The 7,058-nt window shown below is 42.9% G+C and overlaps 1 pseudogene; it reads left to right on the top strand.

Annotated features, from left to right (window-relative positions):
* The first annotated feature begins 3,302 nt into the window (after positions 1-3,302).
* On the top strand, positions 3,303-3,891 carry LOC132577908 (mitochondrial calcium uniporter regulator 1-like; annotated as a pseudogene).
* The last annotated feature ends 3,167 nt before the right edge of the window (positions 3,892-7,058 follow it).

Below are 7,058 nucleotides of genomic sequence, written 5' to 3'. Positions count from 1 at the left end.
CAGGGACTATGGATTTGGCTGTACAGTCAAAATTGCATTCCATTGTCTCAAGATTATTTATTTACCTAATTACTTTATTTACTCTACCTTTCTCTCTATTGCAGATGCCGAGTGGCTTACACCTTGTGAAGAAATAAGCAGACTGGACATGCTTGTGCTCACAGTGATTTTTATTCTTCCTCACAGTAGCCCAGTCACTTCCATTATTATTATAATGATGCAAAAATACCCTTTTATAGAAAAGGAGCCTTGGAACTGTTGAAGACAACAAGGCCTGTAAAAGCAGCAACACCAACAACCTGATAAATGTCTTCCAATATTATATTTCAACCCAGCCTCCACTGCCTAAAACCAGAGTGCATCCAATGTGCCTCTTTAAAGGACAACCCCAGATATGAGGCAATGTCAGAACAACGTGATTTCTCAGCAGTTGCTGTGGCTCCATTGTGACCCTGTGGAAGCATATTTGTGGTCAAGTTTCTTTCTGCTTCACCATCTAAAACTAACTTCAAAGTGACTTGGCCCCAGTCCCTTAAAGATCATGCTTTTGTGCTCATAAAGTTATAAAAGAGATAACGATGAGAAACATTCACGTTTCCCAAAGGATGGCACAGGATCTGCATCAGCAAACATATTATTTTAAAAGCTCCCTGATGGATCATGTATCACCCCTGAGCTACAAGTGCAGTCAGTGTATGCGTTCAAGAGAAACATAAACACAAGTACACAATGAAATCTGTAGACAGAAAGCCTCATGTTACATGCAAGCCTCTGTGTTGGTTTTCTGTTCCACATGGAAAGAACTGTATTGTTCTATGATCCCCATGAGGAATTCCCAAGTAGTTCCAGAGGAGCTTTCCAGGGTCAATTTCTTTTAAAGGAAAGAGAGCGCCAGAATTTTAAATGGCATGTCATAGTTATTTATCTGTTTTCAGTCTCCCTTCAATTTGCACAGATATGAAGCCTAAGGAATAGGGAAGGGGTACAGCAGGAATGATGGGGATATCCACCAATAATAGATTTACCTCATTTACACCCATCTTTCTTTAGTTCAAGAATTACATCCCAAGTACTCAGTAGATATGACACTGGCCTCCCAGGATTTCTTCACTTCTCAAGTGAACTTGCTGATGGTAGGTACATTAGGGAGAGTAGTGAAAATTACCCCAGCAACATGGAGCTAATAAGGGTGATGCTCCAAGCAACCGAGAGCAAGTGAGAGCTGTGAAGCCAACAGTTGTCTTTGTCAGCTGGGAGTTGCATTTTGTCAGTCAGAAATTCAATTTTGGGAGTTGAGGGATGTAAGCAGTAAGAGGAAGCTGAGAGTTTGATGAAAAGATTAGCTTAACAAGAAAGTGGTTTTAAGGAAAGCAAAAGGATCAGGTCATTTATTGGCCCTTGGACAATTTCTTGGCACCCTGACCTGGATAGCTCAGGCTACCCCAACCTTGAAAGCTAAGCAGGGTCAGTCCTGACATGTATTTGGATGGGAGACCTCCAAGGAATACTAGGGCCATGACATGGAGCCAGTCAATGGCAAATCACCTCTGAACATCTCTTGCCTTGAAAACTCTACAGGGTCACCGTACGTCATCTATGACTTGACATCAAATAACTCAAAACATGCAGGAACTGAAAAAGTGTTATTGAAATTACAGCTGGGTGCTGTGGATTGTTTGTGATGTTTAACCAGGGTGTAACATTATAAAAAACCCTTTGGCCTCTACTGCTTAAAAGCTGACATCCAAAATCTCCATGTTAATCATTAATAAAATAAAAATATTTACTTCAGTTTATGTTTTCTTTAATATTGTTTTTATTCTTGTTTAAAATAAGACCATCTTGTCCCAGTCAGTTTATCTCACAATAGTCACTCTGACTATCTCTTATGCTGGAATTCCTTCCAAATGTCGCAGAACTTTCACTCTGGCTCGACTTGACATTCTTCCATCTGCCCTTTTAGAGGGGAGGTACACATGTACCCCATATGTGAAATGCTTGTGCCTATGCCAGTTCAGTATGGTAAAACAACTGAGCACGTCCTCTTTTATTGTTGGTTTTACCAGAACATTTGAAATATGTATATTAATCCAATCATCCAGGTAGATCTAACCAATTTTATATTTCTCTCCTGCTCTGTGATTGATGCACGGAAATTATCTTTAAAGTGGCCAGATTTTGTGCCTTGGCATGTTCAGTTAGACAGAAGAAAATGTTATTGTTTAAACAAATTTTATTGAACCAATGTATTTTATTAGGTGTATTCAAGATATGTATTTAAAGGGTATGTTTCCTGAAGAGTCAATTTCTGATCTTAGAGACTGTGATTGACTGACTGACTAGTGGAGAAAGTGGAATAAAAACTTCATCCAGTCTCTGCCTACTGTGATTTCCTCAGAGATGCCTATTTAAATATGCTATTGATAAAAAGGCAAGTTGAGCAGTTGTCAGCCAAGTGGCCGATGAACAGGCAGCCCACCAAAGGAACAGCAGCTCCTCTGGAGCCTCAGTCTCTGAAACACTTGCTGCTGCTTTCTATCTTTATGGAAAATTTGCACAAAAAGTCCCTTTCAGAGCTCTCCTTTCCTCTTCCAAACAAGTGGGAAGAACACATTCCAGAAGCTTGCTCTAGCCTATTTCCTTCTCGTTCAAACTATTCAAAAGCTAGAGGCAGGGAGCCTTTTTTTTTACATCAAAAGGTTTGCAACAATATTTTTGTGCATTTTTGCCTCTGCAATATCAATTCACAGCACAGGATACACAATGGCAACCAGCACAAGAGGGGGTTTTTTTGGGGGGGGGAGGGGTTAAAATAAGAATAAAAACTTTGTCTACCTACAGGAAGTTTGTAGCATAGAGGTCCCAGCAATTCTTACCATAGTTTACCCAAAGTTCATGTCATAGAGTTTCCACTGATTTCCACAAATACTTTGCTGTTTCTGGGCAGCTTTCAGAATCACCATGAATTCTATAGTTTTCTTACTGGTTGCTCCTACATTACTGCATGTTAGGGACAAAATTTGGGGATGGGGATTCCCCACTTCCACTGGGGGTGTGGTAGCCCTGCATGAAGGATCGTAGTATGAGAAAAGACAGAGAAAGGCATTTGGGAGCCGGTTTGGTAGGCTTCCCAAATCCCCCGCCCAGGCTGGAGACCCCCGATTTGGAGCCTCCATCCCCTGCGCGCCAAAAATCTGGAAAGCGGGGGGGAATGGTGGCCCTTCCCACCCAGCCCTGATCCCAGCAGCTTCTCCCCCCCCTTCCCTTCCCACCGATCCCCGATGGGGATCTGAAGAGCCGGGATGGTGAGAGGTCAGGCTGCAGCCGTTGTAGTGGTTGTGGGTGACAGGAAGAGGGTCTTCCTTATCCAGTGGGAGTGACGAGCTTTCCTTTCCGATGCCTCACGTAATGTCGTCATAAGCTCGGCGGTCTCGCGCCATTGCCTAGGAGACTGGAGGCGGAGTAGTAGTAACGGCGCGCCGGGAGCTGGCAGCAAGCTCCTGGCTTCTGCCGGCCTCAAGACCAATGGCCGCGCAAGTTCAGCAGCGCGTGGCTTTTCATGCTGCGAGAGCGTTGGCGTGTTCGGGGTGAGGAGGAGCCGTTTCCTCAGCCTCGATGGGGGTCGTTCCCTCGCCTCCAAACAGTGAGATATCAGCATCTGTGCATCACCCCTACACGTAGAAACCAGTAAGGCGAGTCCCCTCCCCGTCAGGAAGCAAGAAGCTTTATTTTGACACCCATGCCCTTGTGTGCCTTATGGAGGAAAATGGTTTCACCACTCTGCAATCTGAGATTATTGTAGCTGCGTTAATTAACACCATGAATGGCAATATGGCTGTGATGTACAAGGATATGGTCACCAAAGTACAACAGGTTATATATAAAACATAATGTTTAATTTTAGCCAAGTATATAATTAATGTGTTTTGGAATAATGGGGAATTGATCTGGAGGTTTTGGGGGTTCTGGGGGAGCTGTTTTCTGAGGTAGAGGCACCAATTTTTTAATATAGTATCTAGTGCCTCTCCTCAAAGTACCCCCCAAGTTTCAAAACGATTGGAGCAGGGGGTCCAATTCTATGCACCCCAAAAGAAGGTGCCCTATCCATTATTTTCTATGGAAGGAAGACATTTAAAAAGGTGTGCTGTCCCTTTAAATGTGATGGCCAGAACTCTCTTGGAGTTCAATTATGCTTGTCACACCCTTGTTCCTGGCTCCACCCCCAATGTCTCCTGGCTCCACCCCCAAAGTCCCCAGATATTTCTTGAAATGGACTTGGCAACCCTACGGTTTGGTGTAGTGGTTAAGTGTGTGGACTCTTATCTGGGAGAAACAGGTTTGATTCCCCATTCCTCCATATGCACCTGCTGATGTGACTTTGAGTCAGTTACAAGTTCTCTCAGAATTTATCTGCTCAGCTTCTGTCAGAGCTCTCTCAGCTCCACCTACTTCACAGGGTGTTTGTTGTGGGGAGGAGAAGGGAAAGGAGATTGTAAGCCATTCTGAGACTCCTTTGGATAGAGAAGGGTGGGGTATAAATCCAATCTCTTCCTCCTCCTCCTTCTTGATAGGATAAGGAAGGCAAGGCATCTGATTATAGGCTGTTTAGATAGGGAATGTGTTTAGTTTTAATATTAATTACAGTGATTAGAAAACACTCCATTTTTGTAATTATTGTAATTAATAATGACAGAAACATACAAGTTATCATAGAGGTAGCAGTGTAATCATAAGGAGAGTTAAGCCCATTGAATGGCATAGCTTTGCTTACAGTTGCTCTGTCAGTTGTTAGCCTCTCACTTAACTCTCACCATCAGCCATGAACTCACTAGGTGTCCTCAGACAAAAGCTCACAAGTAGACAGCCTCAGTCTCCACTCCACCCCACTGACAATACGGGAATGATAATGCTACCTTGCAAGCTTTGAGAAGACTGTCCAAAGATAATGTATGCTATTAATGGAATTATTAACAGCATGTTTACAAACATGGATCCTCCACCTTCAAAAACAATGGGTGATACAAGGTGGAGTTGACTGTCCTGAAAAAAGAGATATTCTTTGCTTGAAAGCAGGGCTTTTTTTGAGCAGGAATGCACAGGAACGCAATTCCGGCTGGCTTGGTTTCAGGGTGTGTGGCCTAATATGCAAATGAGTTCCTGCTAGGCTTTTTACAAAAAAGCTCTGTGTAAAACAATGGTGATGTTGGGGGTGTGCAAATGAGTTCCTGCTGGGCTTTTTCTAAAAAAACCACCCCTGCTTGAAAGTACTTTTGACATATGTAGGCTTGCTGCATGTTGCTTATTTATTTATGATATGTGTAAGAAAGAAACTTAGTGAACTGAAAAAAGTGACCTTTTACTTTACAAGGACTGTTTTTGAATAGAGAACTGTTGAGCTGTAATACCTCATTCTGTTAAAGTCTCATGATATGTTCCTTAATTTGGACCTCTTTTGGGGCAACCAATGATTTGGGAACCCTGGCTTTGTTCTAGGGATTTCATGCACTTATGCATTCTTAAGAGCTAATTCATGCATTTTGAATGGCATGTTTTTGTTCCCTCTGCCCACAACAGTTTGTATGGTGCAGGCATTGAACAGTGCATCCATTCCCCATTAGATAAGTTCTGATATCGTTTACAGGACTTTACATATCCACATTCCCTGGCTGCTAGGGTAGCTTTTCCTCTGAAGGTATTTTGTGGGACATTCCAATTAGGAGGAGAATAACAACAGCCATGCAGTCTTGTCGGGATGTAACTGAAATAGCAATTTCACTCACAGCACCAATGTTTCCTGTCAGACCACACAGGTAGAGGCCACAGAGGGTGGCGAAAAGCCCAGTTTATGAACAGGCAAGGAAGGGGGAAAGGAGGTCTGGTGTCTGCTCCTGCCATTCTTTCCCCCCAGAGTGCTTCAGCATTAGAAAACCAATTTGAACAGTCTGGCAGTACAGATAAATTAGCTCTGTTTGCAAAAGCAATAACTAGGGGGTTCACATGCCTCTCCTTGTTCCTCTATAGCCCTGTGCAGTCCCGGTTTGACAAGGCAGGATTGCTCTGCATTATATTCAGTGCAACCTTATTCAGCAGTCCTTTTCCTAATCTAAGTCCATATTCCAACCAACCCAATTCCAGTCTACTGAAGCTGATGAGCTGAAGTATTACTGAAGAAATGTACTATATTATGGCATTGTTGAAGCATTTGGCCCCGCAAGAAAAGAGGGGATTAAGGCACTCCTATTCATTTCTCTGATCAGAAATGGCTCCCCTGGGCTGCTTTAAGTCCCTGTAGGGAAAATAAAAGGCACAACATGGATGTCCATCTACTGGTGTCTGCTTCTGCCATTCACCTCCCCACCAAGCACCTTCTGGAAAAGCATTGTCTGACCAGAGAAACAGCATGGGAGGGAAATTTTAGTCTTCCCTTTCCACAGTCCAGTTTTAGATACATCCCACAGCTCCTTCTTAAGGCCCAACTACACCGGCATTCCATGAAACTCCAGTGACTTCTGTACTTTTACTCCTAGTAAAAGTAAAAGCCCCATTGAATCAAATGGGACTTACTTCCAAGTACCCCTGTTTAGGATTGGTCACAAAGTCTCTAGTGGTGCAGTCCTAAGCAAATCTTAAGCATTGAAGCCAAGAGGCTTAGAAGATGTAAGTCTATTTAGGATGAGATTGTTATTTTAGTGATGCACATGGAACAGTTTGGACAGGGCTTTTTTTTTAGTAGGAATGCACAGGAACACAGTTTTGGCTGGCTCAGTGTCAGGGGGGTATGGCCTAATATGCAAATTAGTTCATGCAGGGCTGTGTCTACAAAAAAAGTCCTGATTTTGGATATGTTTTATTTCCAATCAGTGCAACTTCACAGAGAGGCCATAAGTATTCTACATCTCATAGACTTGGAATATTGATCTGGCAATCCCTGCTGTAGCATCCAAATCCTGTCAAAAGCCAAAATGAGAGTCTTCGTGGAAAAAGAAGAGAAGATAATAGAGGAGAGAACGGCACATAATGCACTTTCAACATGAACATTAATTAGATTCTCAGGGTGT

Source organism: Heteronotia binoei, chromosome 10, assembly GCF_032191835.1.
Source record: "Heteronotia binoei isolate CCM8104 ecotype False Entrance Well chromosome 10, APGP_CSIRO_Hbin_v1, whole genome shotgun sequence".
Taxonomy (NCBI): domain Eukaryota; kingdom Metazoa; phylum Chordata; class Lepidosauria; order Squamata; family Gekkonidae; genus Heteronotia; species Heteronotia binoei.
This window is presented reverse-complemented; position numbering and strand designations above follow the sequence as displayed.